At 41.6% G+C, this 22,283-nt stretch overlaps 1 long non-coding RNA gene across 3 annotated transcripts in view; it reads left to right on the top strand.

Moving 5' to 3' along the window:
• Positions 1 to 22,283, top strand: part of LOC114116058 (uncharacterized) — a 149,116-nt gene that overhangs the window by 61,830 nt on the left and 65,003 nt on the right. The window contains exon 4 of one of the 3 annotated variants that reach the window (XR_009601509.1): positions 2,234 to 4,942. The exons of the other annotated variants lie outside the window; for them this stretch is intronic. This is a non-coding gene — a long non-coding RNA (uncharacterized LOC114116058). Of the gene's footprint in view, positions 1 to 2,233; positions 4,943 to 22,283 lie in introns of those variants that run through there. 3 annotated transcript variants of the gene reach the window in all.

The raw sequence follows: 22,283 nt of genomic DNA on the forward strand, positions 1-22,283 counted from the left end.
AGCATGAAGAAACAAACATTTACTGTAAATTAATTATTGTTTCCATTTCAAAAAGTTGTGAAAGGTTTATAGAACTCCTCAAGATTTACCCAAGTTGGTTTCTAAGAATATTTTCCTATAATTATAAACATGCAATTATAGGAGTGGTTGGGAGGATAATTCCAAACTTTTTTCCCTCTCATTTCTTCTTAAGGGCACAAAATCCCATTCAATAATGCAATTTTATTATTGAAAAATATTGATGTAACATCAAAAGATATTAGCAGGAATAGGAAATGTAAATCTTGTAAATGCAGTCAATTCACATTTATCAGAGTATGGACTATACACTATTTAATTTTTAATACTTTATAAACTACATACAGAGGATTCGGAAAAGAAGCAGGAAAATGTTTTAGACTTGTTTCTGACCAAAATGGAAGCAAAGTGTTTTTGTGACATTCAGAAATGTTCATTTTTCAGTTAAGTTCCATCTACATTTAGGAGAGCCAGATATAGTTTACATGCCAGATATAGTTTACAGTTTTATCAGGGATCACCCTGATAAAAATTCATCTTGCTAAACCTCTTTCAGCTCAGTGAATCTTGTGCCAGTTTTGTTTCTTAGTCATGAGGTGATTTTAAACACAGGTAGTAATGCCTCCTTAGTCCTAGTCAAGCTACATTCAAGCAACTATTTTTGCTTAATGACTTAATATTACTGGCAAATTAGGAAAATAATCCATATGAAGATGCAGAATATATTTCCTTTAACTGAAGATTTCCATGACCTGTTCAGTTCAGTTCAGTTCAGCTCAGTCGCTCAGTCATGTCCGACTCTTTGCGACCCCATGAATTGCAACACGCCAGGCCTCCCTGTCCATCACCAACTCCCGGAGTTCACTCAAACTCATGTCCATCGAGTCAGTGATGCCATCCAGCCATCTCATCCTCTATCGTCCCCTTCTCCTCCTGCCCCCAATCCCTCCCAGCATCAGATTCTTTTCCAATGAGTCAACTCTACACATGAGGTGGCCAGTATACTGGAGTTTCAGCTTCAGCATCATTCCTTCCAAAGAAATCCCAGGGCTAATCTCCTTCAGAATGGACTGAAGATTTCCATGACCTGTACACATCATAAAAATTAATATTCAATTCAGTTCAGTCACTCAGTTGTATCTGACTCTTTGTGACCCCATGGACTGTAGCACACCAGGCCTCCATGTCCATCACCAACTCAAATTCATGTCCTTTGAGTTGGTGATGCCATCTACCCATTGCATCCTCTGTTGTACTCTTCTCTTCCCACCTTCAATCTTTCTCAGCATCAGGGCCTTTTCATATGAGTCAGTTCTTTGCATCAGGTGGCCAAAATATTGGAGTTTCAGCTTCAGCATCAGTCCTTCCAATGAATATTCAGGACTGATTTTCTTTAGGATGAACTGGTTGGATCTCCTTGCAGTCCAAGGGACTCTCAAGAGTCTTCTCCAACATCACAGTTCAAAAGCACCAATTCTTCGGCGCTCAGCTTTCTTTATAGTTCAACTCTCACATCCATACATGACCACAGGAAAAACCATAGCCTTGACTAGATGGACCTTTGTTGGCAAAGTAATGTCTCTGCTTTTTAATATGCTATCTAGGTTGGTCATAACTTTCCTCCAAGGAGTAAGTGTCTTTTAATTTCATGGCTGCAGTCACCATCTGCAGTGATTTTGGAGCCCAAGAGAGTAAAGTCAGCCACTATTTCCACTGTTTCCCCATCTATTTGATATGAAGTGATGGGACCAGATGCCATGATCTTAGTTTTCTGAATGTTGAGCTTTAAGCCAACTTTTTCACTCTCCTCTTTCACTTTCATCAAGAGGCTCTTTAGTTCTTCTTCACTTTCTGCCATAAGGGTGGTGTCATCTGCATATCTGAGGTTATTGATATTTCTCCTGGCAATCTTGTGCTTCATCCAGCCCAGTGTTTCTCGTGGAATATTAATATTGCATGAAATATTAATATCTCATGAAAAATTAATATTGCATTCATCTAAAGACTGTTGGGTGTTTCGTTTCTGTTTTTTGCTACTTACTGGAGACAATGAAAAATCTTAACCTCCTAGAAATTTTGTTGAGAGATACTAATTTAAATTAAAAAAAAAGAAAAACAGGCTAGAAACATTGGAATTTCTTTTTTAAAGTTGTGAACGAAAATACACAATAAGACATTTATAACCACCACTACATTGTTCAAAACTTTGTTTCAGGGATGGATCTGACTCAGTCCTGAAGTGAGTTCACAGGACTCCTCCCTTCTGGTGTGGCCGGAACAGAAGGGAAAATAAGCCAGTGTTTACAAAGGCACTTCGAAAATGAAGATCGTACCACAGAGGAGTTTATTTAAAAGTTTGTATGTTCTAAACCCTTTTAAAAACGCATTGAATCTACTAGTGGTTTGTCTGGACTGTTATTGGACTCCACAATTTGAGAGTTCAGTTGGCAACACCTGGGCTTCGAAAAGGCCTTTTTCTGCCAAAGTGAGTGCTGTCAAGGGGGTACGCCTTCTACTTTACACTTTTCATCTGGAAAAGCATGGCTGGCTCAGCAGCTGGGGCAGAAGGTGTCTGGATGGTCACCGTCTGTTGTCACCTAATTGACTGAAGCACTTGGAACTTGAGGAATGTGGAAACACTGGGGAAGGTGGATATCAGCAATACCTTTGAGACAGTTCCATCATTTTCTTGGATAGCTGATAGAACCAGATTCCAGAGAGAACAGACGAAAACTAACAGTAAAATGGGAGGAGATAATGCCCTGTGCTAAAGATAGTCCTAAAGGCTCAATTTCTAAACAGAGGGGTTTATGTGCCACTTGGGTGTTTTTTGGCGTTCTCAGTGTTCTGAGGCCCTTGTTCCCTGAGCCAGTTGAAATCAGCCTTGAAGTCTTCCCATCCTCTGTGTTAGGTTCTGATCTTTGGTTGAGGATACAGACAGTGATGAGATTGGATTAAATGCAGCATACAGAGCTTTGAGGGAGAAATAAAACCAGAACAAGTGTTACCAGAACCAGGGGTGTAATTGTAGAAGATGGACAGTGAGTCGATTTTGAGGCTAAACCAAGATCCCACCACAGACATGGTCTGTGTATTTGGAAGATAAAGCAAGAATAAATGATATGGGAAGGGGAAGCGAATCTAGAGAAACAAGTAACACTGAAATTGCTTCTGGGAGTGGGGACTTCCGGTTGATAGCAGATGCTCTCTTATCTCGTTAAGTTGTTGTCTGTTAAGATCCTATAGCAGAAGTTACTGAAGAAGCCAGAAACCAGATCACCAAGGTTTTCTTGTTTATTCTGGTTTTGATGTATTCTGGAAGGTATACTTAGCATCACAAATCCCTATGACACAGATGTTTCCTCCATGTTTATGGAAGAGATGTGTCATAGTTTGGGCTCTCCTAATACAAGTTCTGAGATTTATAAACAGTAAATGTGTTGGGAAGTGCTCTTGGCAACAATGCCTTTGAGAGGTGAGGAAAGCAGGCTTAGGCAGAGAAGAAGCTGAATTACAGTGCCTTTGCAATAAAGGCCTCGGCTCCTCCTACTGGGAGTTCTGTAGCTGGAGTAATACTTGAGAGTTATTCCAAATGGGGGCCTGGATGTCAGTTCTGAATAAAAATCAGTCACAGGGGGATTCAGGATTGAGAGCTTGTATACACCTGTGGTGGATTCATGTCAATGTATGGCAAAACCAATACAGTATTGTAAAGTAAAATAAAGTAAAAAAAAAAAAAATTAATGGGTTAAAAAAAAATCAGTCACAGGATGCACAAAGAAAGGATTTTTTATCCCTGTTATGCAGGTAAAGAGATTCAGAGCATTAAAGTAAGTGCCAAAATGTATACAATTTCTAAGTGGAATAGCTGGGGTCTGGTCCTGCTACCACTGAACTCTAGACCCATGGTCACAGCCAGATAATACATCAACTCTGGTGGAAGAGGATGGAATAAGGTCCCCCACTGGCCCAACCTAAGACACACAGATGGCTAACAAACACACGAAAAGAAGCTCAACATCATTCATTGTTAGAGAAATGCAAATCAAAACCACAATGAGGTACCACTTCACACCAGTCAGAATGGCTGCGATCCAAAAGTCTACAAGCAATAAATGCTGGAGAGGGTGTGGAGAAAAGGGAACCCTCCTACACTGTTGGTGGGAATGCAAACTAGTACAGCCACTATGGAGAACAGTGTGGGGATTCCTTAAAAACTGGAAATAGAACTGCCTTATGACCCAGCAATCGCACTGCTGGGCATACACACCGAGGAAACCAGAATTGAAAGAGGCACGTGTACCCCAATGTTCATCACAGCACTGTTTATAATAGCCAGGACATGGAATCAACCTAGATGTCCATCAGCAGATGAATGGATATGAAAGCTGTGGTACATATACACAATGGAGTATTACTCAGCCATTAAAAAATAATACATTTGAATGCATTCTAATGAGGTGGATGAAACTGGAGCCTATTATACAGAGTGAAGTAAGCCAGAAAGAAAAACACCAATACGGTATACTAACTCATATATATGGAATTTAGAAAGATGGTAATGATAACACTGTATGCGAGACAGCAAAAGAGACACAGATGTATAGAACAGTCTTTTGGACTCTATGGGAGAAGGTGAGCATGGGATGATTTGGGAGAATGGCATTGAAACATGTATAATATCATATGTGAAATGAATCGCCAGACCAGGGTCAATACATGATACTGGATGCTTGGGGCTGGTGCACTGGGACGACCCAGAGGGATGGTATGGGGAGGGAGGTGGGAGGGGGTAAGGATGGGGAACTCGTGTGCACCCGTGGCGGATTCATGTTGATGTATAGCAAAACCAATACAATATTGTAAAGTAATTAGCTTACAATTAAAATAAATAAATTTATATTAAAAAAAGAAGTAAAATAAATGTGCCTCTGATTTTCTTCAAAGTTACCTGATATGCATGGTTTTTTTTGTATTATATAGGTAATAGCACATACTTTATTAAAAATATTTTATTGATAAAATTTTCAAAACGATTTTCTTTGCCAATAAAGTTTTCCTTTATAACTTATGGTTTAAAAGTAACTTCACATAAGACTCTTCTTTTAGGTCTTATGTCAGTTGATCTTTTCTTAAAAATAGACCAGAAAATCGTTTCAATGTTTATACTAAATACTCTCACTTAAATTAAGGTACTTCATTAGTTCAGTTCAGTTCATTTCAGTCGCTCAGTTGTGTGCAACTCTTTATAGCCCCATGAACCACAGCACGCCAGGCCTCCCTGTCCGTCACCAACTCCCAGAGTTTACCCAAACTCATGTCCATTGAGTCGGTGATACCATCCAACCATCTCATCCTCTGTCATCCCCTTCTCCTCCTGCCCTCAATCTTTCCCAACATCAGGATCTTTTCAAATGAGTCAGCTCTTCTCATCAGGTGGCCTAAGTGTTGGAGTTTCAGCTTTAGTATCAGTCCTTCCAATGAACACCCAGGACTGATCTCCTTTAGGATGGACTGGTAGGATCTCCTTGGAGTCCAAGGGACTCTCAAGAGTCTTCTCCAACACCACAGTTCAAGAACATCAGTTCTTTGCGCTCAGCTTTCCTTATAGTCCAACTTTCACATCCATACATGACCACAGGAAAAACCATAACCTTGATTAGATGGACCTTTGTTGACAAAGCAATCTCTCTGCTTTTTAAGATGCTATCTAGGTTGGTCATAACTTTCCTTCCAAGGAGTAAGTGTCTTTTAATTTCATGGCTGCAGTCACCATCTGCAGTGATTTTGGAGCCCCCAAAATTAAATTCAGCCACTGTTTCCACTCTTTCCCCATTTGCCATGAAGTGATAGGACCGGATGCCATGATCTTAGTTTCCTGAATGTTGAGCTTTAAGCCAACTTTTTCACTCTCCTCTTTCACTTTCATCGAGAGGCTCTTCAGTTCTTCTTCACTTTCTGCCATAAGGGTGGTGTCATCTGCATATCTGAGAGTATTGTTATTGCTCCTGGTAATCTTGATTCCAGCTTGTGCTTCCTCCAGCCCAGTGTTTCTCATGATGTACTCTGCATATAAGTTAAATAAGCAGGGTGACAATATACAGCCTTGACATACTCCTTTCCCTATTTGAAACCAGTCTGTTGTTCCATGTCCAGTTCTAACTGTTGCTTCCTGACCTACATACAGGTTTCTCAAAAGGCAGGTCAGGTGGTCTGGTATTCCCATCTCTTTCAGAATTGTCTACAGTTTATTATGACTCACACAGTCAAAGGCTTTGGCATAGTCAATAAAGCAGAAATAGATGTTTTCTGGCACTCTCTTGCTTTTTCAATGATCCATTGGATGTTGGCAATTTGATCTCTGGTTCCTCTGCCTTTTCTAAAACAAGCTTGAACATCTGGAAGTTCATGGTTCATGTATTGCTGAAGCCTGGCTTGGAGAATTTTGAGCATTACTTTGCTAGCGTGTGAGATGAGTGCAATTGTGCAGTAGTTTGAGCATTCTTTGGCATTGCCTTTCTTTGGGATTGGAATGAAAACTGACCTTTTCCAGTCCTGTGGCCACTGCTGAGTTTTCCAAATTTGCTGGCATATTGAGTGCAGCACTTTCACAGCATCATCTTTTAGGATTTGAGATAGCTCAACTGGAATTCCATCACCTCCACTAGCTTGTTCGTAGTGATGCTTTCTAAGGCCCACTTGACTTCATGTTCCAAGATGTCTGGCTCTAGGTGAGTGACCACACCATTGTGATTATCTGGGTCATGAAGATCTTTTTTGTACAGTTCTTCTGTGTACTCTTGCCACTTCTTCTTAATATCTTCTGCTTCTGTTAGGTCCATACCATTTCTGTCCTTTATTGAGCCCATCTTTGCATGAAATGTTCCCTTGGTATCTCTAATTTTCTTGAAGAGATCCCTAGTCTTTCCCATTCTATTGTTTTTCTCTATTTCATTGCATTGATCTTTGAGGAAGGCTTTCTTATCTCTTCTTGCTATTCTTTGGAACTTTGCATTCAGGTGCTTATATCTTTCCTTTTCTCCCTTGCTTTTCGCTTCTCTTCTTTTCACAGCTATTTGTAAGGCCTCCTCAGACAGCCATTTTGCTTTTTTGCATTTCTTTTTCTTGGGGATGGTCTTGATCCCTGTCTCCTGTACAATGTCATGAACCTCAGGCCATAGTTCATTAGGCACTCTGTCTATGAGATCTAGTCCCTTAAATCTATTTCTCACTTCCACTGTATAATCATAATGAATAATAAACAAAATAAATGTTGAACTATTGTAGTTCAGAGTTTTCCACCCTCTCCACACAGTAACTTTGTGGGTTTGAGTAAACGGTGGCCAGAATATAAATGTGGAATCTATGGTTTTGAGAAGTTATGAGATTTACCTGAGGTTACATAGTTCATGCAGGTGATCCAGGCCTCATGTGTCCTTTTCTGGGATATGAATACCCTGTGTGCTCCTTATACATTGCCTAACCCTAAGGAACGTTCCACCATGGGTCCTTAGCAGCTAGGAAGTTATGTGTTGTACCATATGAGTCAATGAAAGGACCAGGGCCAATGTACTTTCAATGCAAAACGTGCAGCCAAAACCACTGCAAAGAGGCACTGGAACTTGGATCTACCATGAGTTCTTAGGAAAAATAGTTGCTTTGGAAAGGCACTAAGAGTTTCAATAGAACATGTTATCTGTTTTCTTTGGATAAACTCCGTTATTAGTCGACGTGACCTGGGCTTGGGTACCACATTAGAACCGGTAACAAAAAAATATTGATCCTACAGCTTGTGAGAAGCCTGAAGCATGCATGGGTTTATCTCAGTGCTTCCATAAATGGCAACTTTGATTCTAGTTATTTGAAGGCTTCTTGACTATTGTTATTTGAAAGGGATCCAGCTAAAACAGAATTTGCCTGGATTCTTGGGTCAACAATTTCACTTCTAGTGGCAGAAATACACTACTTAAAAGGATTGCGTCAATTTTTTTCAAACTTTCCTTTTTGGTCACTTAGCCAAAGTGAGGTCTTGGAAAATACTTCCCACATGCTCAAGTGTGGGGAAAATGTGTGTGTGCATGTGTTTGTGAGAGAGAGGGAGAGGGCACACTCGAATGAATTAGCTGCATCTGAATGAATTATAATGGTAAGCACGGCTTGTTCAATAGACCAAACCTGTTAGAACAGCGCTGAGACTGGCTAAGGTTCTATTCGGGCTGCCGAGTAAGTGTTGTTTGCATGATGTATGGATCACATAGTGAGTGTTGGAAGACATATCCTTGGAAGCAGTGGTTGAGGCTGTGACAAGATTCAGACTCTGTCTTCAGAGGTGTCTCACACGGTGCCAATGACTCTGGCACACTGCTCTGTCTAATCTATGGTAGGGTCAGGGCAGTGCCACCTTTGTTGGGATAGTGTCCAAAGATATGTTGCGGCCAATAATTAAGACAGACATTTTTTAAGAACAGATGGATAGTACAGGAAAGGTGACTGACAATTCCTAAGTTCTACAGGGAGACTTGAGGTTACAACAAAGCAGTTTTTGGTAGAGATTGAAATGTCCATGGTTATGCACATAAAGTTACTAGGTGTTGTCAAGAACTGAGAGCTCTGATTTTACCAAACAGCCCAGAAAATAGGATATCAGCATTAGAAGTCTTATCATTTGACAAATTTAACCATTTCAAGGAGAATTATTAGGTCCTGGGAATTGAGGGCCACCGAAAATACTCAGGACTGAATCAAATAATTGTGTTTTAGGTTGCAGCGCCAAAAACTTTAAAAATGTCCTCGGACTGGGTTGAACAATTGTTTCTAGGAATTTATCCTAAATAGTTAAAAATATGTGCAAACAATTTACTACAAGGATTCTTTGAAACTTCTCTTTAGTTAAAAATTAAAATAAATGAAGTATTGACAGTCAAGAATTTGTTAGATTATTGTGAATCTACATAATAGAATCACATTTAGTCATTAAATATGATGGGATTGGGATAGAGATATGTTTATTATATATTTATATATAAAGGTGAATATGTATATTACTTTGAAATATTTCAAATGCACATGGACTGCAGCCTAGCAGGCTCCTCCATCCATGGGATTGTCCAGGCAAGAGTACTGGAGTGGGGTGCCATTGCCTTCTCCGTTCAAGTGCGCAGAACAGTTGAAAGAATGGTACACGATTATCTGTTGACAACTGGCAATACCTTCAGTTTCCCTCTCCCTATCTACTTCTGTATGTGTACGTACATTCTTTACTTTTGCTAACCCTACTGAAAGCAGGCTACCAATATCATGATGTTGTATCTCCTACTACTTCATTCATCATGCCTCTTCCAAGAATAAGAGTATTCTCTTTCACAACACCATTACCACACCTAATAATATCATCATTAATTCAATTACATTATTCACAAACATCTAAATTATCCTAAAAAATTTCTTGTTGTTCTTTTTTTCTGACCCCAATTCTGATGAAGTTTCACTCATGGCCTTGACTGCTGTCTGTCTTCAGTTCCCCTCAGTCTAGAACACTGTTCCCCTGTCTTTTCATGATATCAAACCCTCTGAACAGTCCAGCTCAGCCTTCTTACAGAAAGCCCCAAATTCTGGATTAATCTGTTTCTTTGTAATTAAATTCAGGTTAGACATTTCAGGCAAGAATACTTCATAGATGATGTATGTACCTCCTATGACATTATGTCAGGAGGCACAGAATATGAGGCAATTGCATTATTAGCAAAGATTGGCTTGACTAGTAAGTGCCTTTACTTAAAGGCACATTTTCAATTTAATGTGGTCTGATATTTTGAAATGCAGATGTATGTTTATTGATATGGAGTGATGTTCATGCTCTATTAATTAAAAATAGAAAATTATGAACTGCAAAGTTCTCAATTTTGTTAAAAGTCCTAACACACACACAGAGAAAGGTCTCAGTTCAGTTCAGTTGCTCAGTCATGTCCGACTATTTGTGACCCCATGAATCACAGCACCCTAGGCCTCCCTGTCCATCACCAACTCCCGAAGTTCATTCAGACTCATGTCCATCGAGTTGGTAATGCCATCCAGCCATCTCATCCTCTGTCTTCTCCTGTTCCTCTTGCCCCCAATCCCTCCCAGCCTCAGAGTCTTTTCCAGTGAGTCAACTCTTCCCATGAGGTGGCCAAAGTATTGGAGTTTCAGCTTTAGCATCAGTCCTTCCAAAGAACACCCAGGACTAATCTCCTTTAGAATGGACTGGTTGGACCCCCTTGCAGTCCAAGGGATTCTCAAGAGTCTTCTCCAACATCACAGTTCAAAAGCATCAATTCTTCGGCTCTCAGCTTTCTTCACAGTCCAACTCTCACATCCATACATGACCACAGGAAAAACCGTAGCCTTGACTAGACGGACCTTTGTTGGCAAAGTAATGTCTCTGCTTTTGAATATGCTATCTAGGTTGGTCATAACTTTTCTTCCAAGGAGTAAGCGTCTTTTAATTTCATGGCTGCAGTCACCATCCACAGTGATTTTGGCCCCAAAAAATAAAGTCTGACACTGTTTCCACTGTTTCCCCATCTATTTCCCATGCAGTTATGGGACCAGATGCCATGATCTTCGTTTTCTGAATGTCGAGCTTTAAGCCAACTTTTTCACTCTCCTCTTTCACTTTCATCAAGAGGCTTTTTAGTTCTTCTTCACTGAGAAAGGTCTAGAGGGATATAAATCCCAAGGCATTTACAGCTGTTATGTCTATACATACGTATATATATGTGTGTGTGTGTGTGTGTGACATGGTTGTCACGTATATGTGAGATGTCACTTATATGTAGTTCTTGACTTTCTGTGATTTTTATTTATTTGATTGTTTTCATTAATTTTTATAATGATTCCATATCACTTGTATATTTTAAAAAGTGAGTAAACTGGATTGGACGCAACTGATGATCCCGTCTATTTTACACAGGTGAACATTGTGTGTGTGTTCTCCTTTCACCCCTCCCTGTTTTGGTGAAAGTAAAACTAAATACTTTGCCAGCAGAGTTGGAGCTACTTTTATTATTACACCAGACCCTACCAGGCATATTTCCCTAGGAAGGAGCTGTTAAGTTAATTCAAGGAGAAAATTCTCATACTTCTTTCCAGAATTTCAACATGTATATTTTAAAAAGCATAGTGTACTTAAATAATATAATTTTTAATTTAAAATAAAGTCATCACAGAATATGAAATACTTATTTATTTCTTGTTTCAGGATAGCATAAAAATGCTGTGATTTTGGCCAACTTTTATGCATTTGCATTTCAAAGTGATATATACATTTGTGGCCTAAGGTCACTCACTGTCTTGCAGATATCCTCTGGATGTTTGAGTAAGGGTGTGTGTGCTTAGCCACTCAATCGTGTCTAACTCTTTGTGGCCCGTGGACCACCAGGCTCCTCTGTCTGTGGGATTCTCCAGGCAAGAATACTGGAGTGGGTTGCCATTCCCTTGTCCATTTGAGGAAAGGAAGTAACCTTTATCAGCATAGTCAGAGGGAGTTGGGGGGCTCAAGGAGAGGTGAACCTAGACTCTTCTTGAGTATACCCATTAGTATACACCAGGTGGTAGGGCCACCAAAGACCCCAGGCTGACAGCTCTGGGCAAGGTTTGGAAACCATCTTGGCTAAATGACAGAGTTGAAGATGGCCAGATCACAGCCTCCTGCCACCTTTGTTATGGATACGCAGCCTGTTGTTGCTGGAAGCAAAGGCTGCCACTGGCCTTGCAGCAACACTGACCAGGCCAGAGGCAATGATATTGGGTTCTGTCCTCGGGGAAAGCTTCATTTCATCCCCGGGAAGGCAGACAAGCTGGTGCAAAAGGAAACCCACACCTAGTAACTGATACACAGCAGTGACGTCCTGCCGGGAGATCAGCAGAACAGGGCTAGATGGCCTTCGGCATTCCATTCACTGTAAGCAGGATGTGAGAGATTAAAAGGGAGTTGGAGTGGGCTGCACAAGGCTAAAAATTATCTACGAGAATCACTGATATTTTCCACTGGAAACATCAAAAGCACCCTTGGTATATACTTGCAGAAATAAAATCCTCTGGAATACTATTTCTGGGGAATGTAGTAAAGTTAGTGCTAGGCAAAACTGATGAGTAGGTGATGTGATTTTTATAGTATGCTACTTCTATTTTTCTTTTTAATTTTTGACTGGGCTGGGTCTTCATTGCTTTGTGCGGCCTTTTCTCTTGTTGTGGAGAGTGGGGGCTACTCTTCCTTGCGGTGTGTGGGTTTCTCACTGCGGTGGCTTCTCTTGATGTGGACCGCAGGCTCTAGGTGGCGAGCTTCGGTAGTCGCAATGCATAGTCTCACTAGCTGCGGCTCACGGGCTCTAGAGCATAGGCGCAGAGTTGTAGTTGTAGCGCATGGGCTTAGCTGCTCCGTGGCAGGTGGGATCTTCCTGGACCAGGGATTGAACTGATGTCCCTCGCATTGCAAGGCAGATTCTTAATCACAGGCCCACCAGGAAAGTCCTGCTACTTCTGTTTTAATGCCCATCTCCACCAACCCTGACATCCCATTTTTCTTAATACTATATTCCTTTCCATTGAAGAATCTGTTCTTTATTTTCTACCTTGGAATTCAAGGAATACATGCACTTTGCTAAACCTTGCTGTAGCTGAAAGAACTCTAGACTAAGCTTCGGAAGACTTGGGTTCAAGTTGCAACTGTAGTACCTACCGGATAAGTAACTTGGGCAGGTCTCTTAGTCATGGGCTTCCCAGGTAGCCCTAGTAGTGAAGAACCTGCCAGCCAATGCAGGAGACGCAGGAGATGTGGGTTCGATCCCTGGGTTGGGAAGATCCCCTGAAGGAGGGCACAGAAACTCATTCAAGTATTCTTGCCTGGAGAATCCTGTGGACAGAGGAGACTGGCAGGGCTACAGTCCATAGAGTCACCAAGGGCTGGACACGACTGAAGTGACTTAGCATGAGCACAAGCAAGTGGGCATCATAATCCAGTATTTAACCTATGTCTTAGTACATAGAGAAGGAAAGGAATGGAAACTAGTGCTTGCTGGGCAGCTGCAGATGTGCCAGAATGTGTGCTGGCTAACTTGTGTAGCAGGGTCTCAGCTTGAGCCCAGACTACCATCACCATTTGGAGCCTGCAACATCTAGGCGCGTTTGGTGACCTGGCAAAATGGATCTTCCAGAAGTTTGGGATAACTTAGAAGCACCTGGGAAGAGAACTTACCTTGAGGGAAGAACAAGTTCAATAGACAACTTGGTTCTCTACACATACTCTTAGCAGAGAGGAGTTTTGAAGTCAAGCATAGTGTTTGTCATCAATAGATAGATAGCTAAGTCCAGTCTCTCATGGATTTATATCTGAAGTCTATGAATAAGTGGACCTCCGTGAGATTAAAAAAAGCAACCCTTTCAAAATAAAACTTTGTAAGAAAGTGAGGTACAAATGACATTGGTCTTTACACCTCTGGGAAAATGTGATACTCATGGAGGAAGTGTGGCATTCTCTCTGTACTAGTTTATATCCAAGATGGCCACCATCGATCCCTTTCCTTCCTATATGTCATTCTCTAGTCAAGAGGTGGAATCTGTTTCTCCCCACCGCTTGAAACTGGACTGACCTTTGTGACTTACTCAATTAATAGAATGTTGAAGAAGGGATATTCAGGGATTTCTGAGACTCAGTCAGAAAGAAGCCTTGACACTTTCATTTTGGGGTCTTTTAAAATGATCTTATATCTCTAAGCATCTATGTAAAAGCACATCTCAAGATCATCATTCATAAAAAGTCCAAGCCACGTGGAGAGACCCTGGTGAGATCATGTGGCGAGAGTCCAAGGCGCATGGAGTTACTAGATTCTAGAATGAAGAATCATTAAAGAAGAGGAGTCTTAACTATCAGCTTAATATCCCACGAGGATACCACCAGGATCAGAGAAGAGCCACACAGCCAAGCTCTCCCCATAAAACTATGAGCAAAACTAAATGACTGTTTTAAGTCACTCAGTGGCCTTTAAAGGAAGGCTCTGTGCATGTTTATGTGTGTGTATGCATGTTTCAGATGTCCTAGAAAATAGTTTGAAAGCTATTTCTGTGAAATAAAACAATTTAAAAAGCTATTTCTGTGAAATAGTGTAGAAAAGCTGCACGTGGGAGTGAGAGGATGGTTAAGTTGAACACTAACAGGAAAGGACAAGTAGCCAGTATTTTAACCATGAGCTTCTGGTTATGCATAGTTTTCTCTAGGAAGAAATTTCAGTTAAGACATGAGGCAGGTGGTGTCTTGGGAGGCTTGTGGATAAGCTTCTGTGGATTCCCTTAGTTCAAATCAAGAAAGCTTTGAGAGAACCTAACTCCTTCATGTCCAGAATGGGTCTTGCCATTCCGAGTTATATAGGAAGGGGATTATATTGATGTGGGTTGAGTATATGGATTCAAAGGGACTCTGGGGCAATAGGCAATCTCTTTATAAGCCTATGACTTACTTTGTATACTCATAATAAGAGCTCCTTTATGTAGGAGACCCAGCTGAATGGGAGGTCTACTTTATGAGGGAGTTAAAATGAAAATAAAGACCATGTGATAATGATTGATTATAATGAAAGGCATCAGATCGTTTTGGCCAGGAACTTGGTCCCTGTGTAGAAGACCCAGGATACGACTCCAGGCATTCCATGGCTGGTACTAGATCTAGACATGCAGGGCCAGGGTAGAATCTACCCCACAACATGGGGTAGATTTCATTGACCGACAGACAGCACACAGGCTGCACTAGCGCTGCTATATCCCAGGAAGGATGTGATCCTGGAGTTCAGGAGAGGCACTCCTGGCAAAAGCCACTTCTGTTTAGGGACTGAAGGACTAACCAAGCGCTAAGTCGACAATTCGGCCGCAATGTTGGAAGTGCTGTACAAGGGAGTCAGTGTTCCAAGTGTCTGCAGACAGAGTGATACATTTCTTCCTGGGGTCGTGGAGAGGTTATCACAGCTCGTCTATATTACAAAGTTTACGTCAGGTCCTTTTTCAAGGAAACTTTCTCTTGCTAGCTGGGTAAGCTGTGGAGATACACAAATCCTGAAGCAGGAGACTCTTGGGCAGTAAGTGGATTCAGGAGGTGATTATTCACCGAGGTGTATTTCTTGTATGTGATGATGCTTTACCCTTAGGGGTTGTATGTGTCGAATTACTTTCTTCTTCTTTGCCATGCATATAATCACTCTTCATTGGAGAGTCATTGTGTTCTACTTTTAGGTGATTTTAATGTTTTACAAATTCCTTTTCAGTAACTTGAAATCAGCATGTTTACAGGCTCCAGGTTGTCTGCCCACTTGTGAGTGGGGTCTTGGGTTGGGTCACTCAGATTCTCACAGGATTCATTACTTACCTACATTGTGGTCTGCAATGCACACCACACGTCATGCAGGTAACTATATAGCCGGCTTTTGTCTGCAATGAAGGGGCAGGAAATCAAAGGTAACAACTACTTCCTGACCAATTCAACTCTCTGTCATGGAGTAGATGTTTGTTTGATTATTTAAACACAGAGGGGGAAAACAAGTTCCAACCTCCGAAGGCAAGCAGCAGCCAGGGACGCCCTCTGAATCCTTCGGGGGCCACATGTCAGGCCTTGTTTTCACCCAAGTCCATTGAGGTGTAAGAGGAGCTTTCTATAGGAAATAAGTAACTGGATATGTTCACTGTCAGAACATGCAGGGAATTTTGTTAACAATCACTGCACAAAATGAGGGGCAGTCAAAAGGAGCCTTTCTCTTTATGCCTCGTATCCCTGAATTCAGTGCTAGGACCCAGGTAAGGCTCTGTCCCACCTGCTGCACTATTGTTTTAACCTAAAGTTTCACCTCTCTGAGATTTGAATCCACAAGGATGGGAGGCAAGGTTGGTCAGGTCTACTCAGCCCAACAGTGTGCAAGCAGCATTCATCCTGCTCACACATCTTCTAGAAAAGCAGATAAAATGGGACATAGCGAGAGCAAGGCTTTCTATCAGAGGAAGATGGGTAACAATGTGGACATACCAGGGATGTCTTACTTGAGCAGAAGAGAGAGATAGAAAGCTAAACCCTCACACTTACACAGAAGAGAAGATCTGTTTGTAGAGAAGATCAAAGACCTGGATCTCAGATGAATGTTTCTGTTTGGTTTTCATGAAGAACCTGCCCAACACTTTGAGGTTACTTCTGCAAAAATTCAAGTAAAGAAAACAGAAAACCAGCAACTCAGGAGAAATGCATGAGAGATGCAAGAGATCTGAATTAACTGGCAGAGTGTCTGGTGGGTGAAGATCTAAACTCCAAATTCCTGTGACTGAGATTCACCCCCCCATTCTGGCATGTTCCAAACAAATTTAAGAAAGGACAAAAAGTATTCTCTGGAAGGAGAGGTGTGGAAGGAAATGGAAGATAAAGAAGAATGGAAAGGGAGCAGGATGCTGCTCTGAAAGCTCCTGTTCAAGACATAGAAGCAGAGGGTAGGGAGGAATGGCACTCTGATCCATTTATTAATACTCATCCATTCCTTACATCTGTCCATGTAGGAAAGAGAATAACAGAGGCCAATACTTGCTGCCACACACCAGCCTTTGAAAGCAGTTTGCTTATTTTAATACTTCCCAGATGGATGCTTTAAAAGCTTCTCTGTGGTCCCTTCAAAACGGAGCACTGCAGTTGTTGGGGTGGGGTGGGGTGGGGTGGGGTGGGGTGAGCAGGGGAGGGAGCATAAGGGCCAGTGTGTAAAACCAACAGCCCTTTTGTGTAGGAAAGCAATGAGGAGAAGCCGGGAGTCAAGGGGCAAAAGGACACAGCTTTCCTTCTTTAATGCCAGGACTGGGGACACATTTGGTGAAGCCCAGTGGGGAGACATATCTCTTGTCAATGTTGTGTGGATCAACAGGGAGCTTTTGTCTCTTAGGATGTCGGTCCAGCACCTTCCATCAGAATTCAGTTCACTCAAACATTTAAACACTCCGCCCCTACTGCCTCTCCTACGTCCCTGAAGGGTTATATTACTGCAATGATAGTAACTCCAGATAGAAAAGACCTTGCAGTTTCTCCAGTTGATCCCCCGTTAGGGCAGGGTTTCCGCCTTCAGCCGGGCCCTCACTGGCATGCTCTGTCTGGTTCCTAGTGTCCTGCGGGAAGGAGTTCCTCGCCCTTCCCTGGGGAGGCTATTGTCTAATCCAGCAGTTCTCACCACCAGGAAGTCTTCAGTGACACCCGTCTCAAGTTCTCCCTGCTTCAGCTGGGTCCCATGGCCTCCCAGCACTGCCCTTGCACCAAGTCTCCCCTCGGTGGCTGCATGCTGGATCCCACCTTTGAGCCCCCATGGATTAAAACCCCTTTTGCGTCATTCAGTCGCCGTTACACATCCTATCCTCCATCCGGGAGAAAGCCAGGTCACTTTTGGGGATTCCGTCTACCACGTTTTGTTTGTATCTTTCTTCATATGTGAGCAAGGAGTAGAAGTCTAATTTTCATAATATAGTGGGGGTGCTATTAAAAACTTGTTTTTGTAACACCAATGATTCTAATATTCTCCCAAATACTGTTAATGATTATAAAGCTCTTATGTTTCCTCGTAATCTTCACAGATGAGCTTTGTTATACACTTGATGATGACAAATTATTTTTGTAGAAAAATAATTAGAAAAGAAAAATAATTAGAAAAGAAAGATACACGTCCTTCAGCAACAAGATGAAAAGTCAGCTTTAGGGGAAGAGCTTGTAGAAACATCTGCAGTGTAGCTTTGTTAGGTTGCGCTGTCAGGATTCTTGAAGTAAATGTCTTCATTTTTTAACTTTTTATCTTTTATGGGGTATGTGCTGTGTCACTCAGTCATGTCTGACTCTTTGTGACCCCATGGACTGTAGCCCGCCAGGCTCTTCTGTCCCTGGGGATTCTCCAGGCAAGAATACTGGAGTAGGTTTCCATACCCTCCTCCAGGGGATCTTCCCAACTCAGGGATGGAACCCAAGTCTCCTGCACTTCAGGCAGATTCTTTACCATCTGAGCCACCAGGGAAGCCTTTTGTGGGGTATAGCCGATAATAATGTTGTGATAGTTTCAGGTAGACAGCAAAGCGACCCAGCCATACATATACATGCATGCATTCTCCCCCAACCCCCGCCCCCCATCTAGGCAGCCACGAAACACTGAGCAGAGTTCCATGTGGTAAACAGTAGGACCTTGCTGGTTATCTGTTTTAAATATAGCAGTGTGTGAAGTAAATGTCCTTTATGCCAGAGTGGTCTCAGGGGCTGTTTGGTGCTACCACCTCATAGAATAGGTGGTTACATGTGAATGACACCCTGAGCCCAGAAGACCAAAGATTCAGATTCCTGAGTCTTTTCAGGCTGTCCAGAGTGGACTGTCTAATCAGAGAGGTTTTGTACATGTATCTGATGTGGCGGGAAATCCCGTTTTAAGCAGGGAGAATGTTATTTTTATTTTATTTTATTTATTTATTTTTTATTTATTTTTATTTTTACTTTATTTTACTTTACAATACTGTATTGATTTTGCCATGCATTGACATGAATCCACCACAGATGTACATGCGTTCCCAAACATGAACCCCCTCCCACCTCCCTCCCCATAATATCTCTCTGGGTCATCACCGTGCACCAGCCCCAAGCATGCTGTATCCTGCATCGGACATAGACTGGCGATTCCATTCTTACATGATAGTATACATTTTACAATGCCATTCTCCCAAATCATCCCACCCTCTCCCTCTCCAAGCAGGGAGAATGTTAGAACACATGGCATCATTCTAATGAAAAGTCTAGGCTCTGGAGGCAGACTGGATATATTTAATCTTGGCTGTGGTCTTTTTTTTTTCAACTTGGGCAAGATACTCAGTTTTCTTATCTGTACAAAGGAAATATTAATCACAGATTATCTCATAAGATTTTGGCAAGGTCTGAGGTAATGCTCGCAAACCAAAGCACAATGTTTGGCACACAGTAAACACTCCTAACATGCTCTAAGCTTACCTAGAATATCTTTCTGAAAGGCTTTGCCAAATTATGTACCAGGATGCTCTTGTAGCATTGTTTATGATGGTCAAAAAAATTGGACACAGCCAACATACCCAACAATGGAGGACTGAAGTCTGGAAAATTTCATTAACAATTTAAGTTACTTTAGAAGAGCAGAATACAAAGATGTATAAACAGTATGATCCCAGTTTCATATTTTCACATATATATATATGTATATACATATGCTCTCTCTAAATTTACACTATATATGCATCAGAGAATATTGGATGTAAATGCACCATATTGTTAACAGTGGCTTGTTAAGGGTAGTATAAAGGTGGTAAAAGAATGAGCCTGCCAATACAGGAGATGCAAGACATGCAGGTTCTATCCCCGAGTTGGGAAGATCCCATGGAGAAAGAAATGGCAACCCACTCCCATATTCTTGCCTGGGAAAATTCCGCAAACAGAGGAGCCTGGCGGGCCACAGTCCAAGGGGTCGCAGAGGGTCGGAAACAACTGAGCACACTCACAGTTTACTGTAGCTGATATTTTGTCCCTGATTACTAGCAGATATTACTTTTATTTTGCTATTTCCAGAGATGGAATGTTTCATTATCTGGGGAGATATAATCTCTGTGAAATAACCTATATAAATTATGTTTTTAATATTTTACAGTAAGAAATATCCTTAACCTAAGCCTCTACAAAGCCTTGCTTTATATTCAGCATCAGGGCATACTTTTTTATAATCACCAGAAAGGGGATATGGAAAGCGATGTTCTTTATCAGTCGGTCTTGCACCCTGTTACTCTGTGATTCATTGGAAGTGAGCCCTGGGGAGGACCTGGTCTTGCTGGTTCCCCGCCTCCAAGCTGTCTCTTTTTTGGCATGTTCTGAGTCATCTTCTGCCCAGGGAAGTCCTGCTCACATCCTCTGCAGAAAGAAAGAAAGATTATTCATTGACTTTTAAGTCAACAGGTCTGAATTTGAATTCTAGCCTTGGCACTGGAGAGTCGCACATATAGGGAGAGAAAGAAGCAGAGTCGGTGTTTATGGTGTGTGCCAGGATGCACTTTACATAAAAGTAAGACCAGGGAACAAAGAAATGTATAGGGTGAGGCTGTCTTCTCACCCCATATCCTATGCTCTTATCTCCACCTAGTAGCTGGCTTCTTATGAATCCTTTATTTTTTCGTCTTGGTTCAGTTCAGTTCAGTTGCTCAGTTGTGTCTGACTTTTTGCGACCACATGGACTGCAGCACTCCAGGCTTCCCTGTCCATCACCAGCTACCAGAGATTGCTCAAACTCATCTTCTTCGAGTCGGTGAGGCCATCTAACCATCTCATCCTCTGTCATCCCCTTCTCCTCCTGCCTTCAGTTTTTCCCAGCATCAGGGTCTTTTTCAACGAGTCAGATCTTCGCATCAGATGGCCAAGATATTGGAGCTTCAGCTTCAGCATCAGTCCTTCCAATGATATTCAAGACTGATCTCCTTTAGGATGGACTAGTTGGATCTCCTTGCAGTCCAAGGGACTCTCAAGAGTCTTCACCAACATCACAGTTCAAAAGCATCAATTCTTTGGTGCTCAGCCTTCTTCACAGTCCAACTCTCACATCCATACATGACTACTGGGAAAACCATGGCTTTGACTAGACAGACCTTTGTTGGCAAAGTAATGTCTCTGCTTTTTAATATGCTGTCTAGGTTGGTCATAACTTTTCTTCCAAGGAGCAAGTGTCTTTTAATTTCATGGCTGCAGTCACCATCTGCAGTGATTTTGTAGTCCAAGAAAATTGTTTCCCTATCTATTAGAAATGATGGGACTGGATGCTGTGGTCTTCGTTTTTTGAATGTTGAGTTTTAAGCCAGTTTTTTCACTCTCCTCTTTCACTTTCAAGAGGCTCTTTCACTTTCTGCCATAAGGGTGGTATCAGGTTATTGATATTTCTCCTGGCAATCTTGATTCCAGCTTGTTCTTCATCCAGCCTGGCATTTGCATGACGTACTCAGCATATAAGTTAAATAAGCAGGGTGACAATATACAGCCTTGATGTACTCCTTTCCCAATTTGGAACCAGTCTCTTGTTCCATGTCTGGTTTTAACTGTTGCTTCTTGACTTGCATATAGATTTCTCAGAAGGCAGGTAAGGTGGTCTGGTATTCATCTCTTTAAGAATTTTCCACAGTTTGTTGTGATCCACACAGTCAAAGGAATATGGGAATAATAATGAAGAGGTTAAATGTAACCTCTAACCTGTTAACCTGTTAGGGAGTCCATGGAACATGATATATGCCCAGTTCAGAATGGTGTGATGGAGATCTTGGATGAAGAAACTGAAAGAGACTGATTTAGAGCTGTAACAGAAATTCAGTGACCCAGTTCCTAGGCAGATACTCTCTTTACTGATTCCCAGGTAGCTCCAGTTGTAAAGAACACACCTGCCAGTGCAGGAGACGTAAGAGACCTGGGTTTGATCCCTCGGTTGGGAAGATCCCTTGGAGGAGGGCGCAGCAACCCACTCCAGTATTTTTGCCTGGAGAATCCAATGGACTGAGGAGCCTGGCAGGCTACGGTCCATAGGGTTGCACAGAGTCAGATATGACTGAGGTGACTTATCATGTATATAGTCTCTTTACCAGCACAGGCATACACACTCTCTGACACAGAATGTAATTATTTCCATGAAAGAAGTAATTTAGAAGTAGATGCAGTGTCCTCTTTTTTTTTTTTTCAGAGACTCAAGAAAAACATTTATTAATCTTATTTTTTGACTTGTTCTATAGATTCTTTTGGAATTTTTTCTTCCTTTTTCCTCCCCTCCCCCCCATTGTGGTTGTCAATTTTATTGGCACTAAGAAATCCAATAAATTTTTTTTTCCAATTTGGGGAAATTATTTTTAAAAAACTATTATGAACATTCTTGTACATAACTTTTTATAAAATAGTTTGTGTCTTAGGATCATGATCCCTTTTTTAAAAATTTTTTTTTATTTTTATTTTTATTTTTTTAATTTTAAATTCTTTAATTCTTACATGCATTCCCAAACATGAACCCCCTCCCACCTCCCTCCCCATAACATCTCTGTGGGTCATCCCCATGCACCAGCCCCAAGCATGCTGTATCCTGCATCAGACATAGACTGGCGATTCAATTCTTACAAGATAGTATACATGTTAGAATGCCATTCTCCCAAATCATCCCACCCTCTCCCTCTCCCTCTGAGTCCAAAAGTCCGTTATACATATCTGTGTC

Source organism: Ovis aries, chromosome 8 (assembly GCF_016772045.2).
Source record: "Ovis aries strain OAR_USU_Benz2616 breed Rambouillet chromosome 8, ARS-UI_Ramb_v3.0, whole genome shotgun sequence".
NCBI classification, from domain to species: domain Eukaryota; kingdom Metazoa; phylum Chordata; class Mammalia; order Artiodactyla; family Bovidae; genus Ovis; species Ovis aries.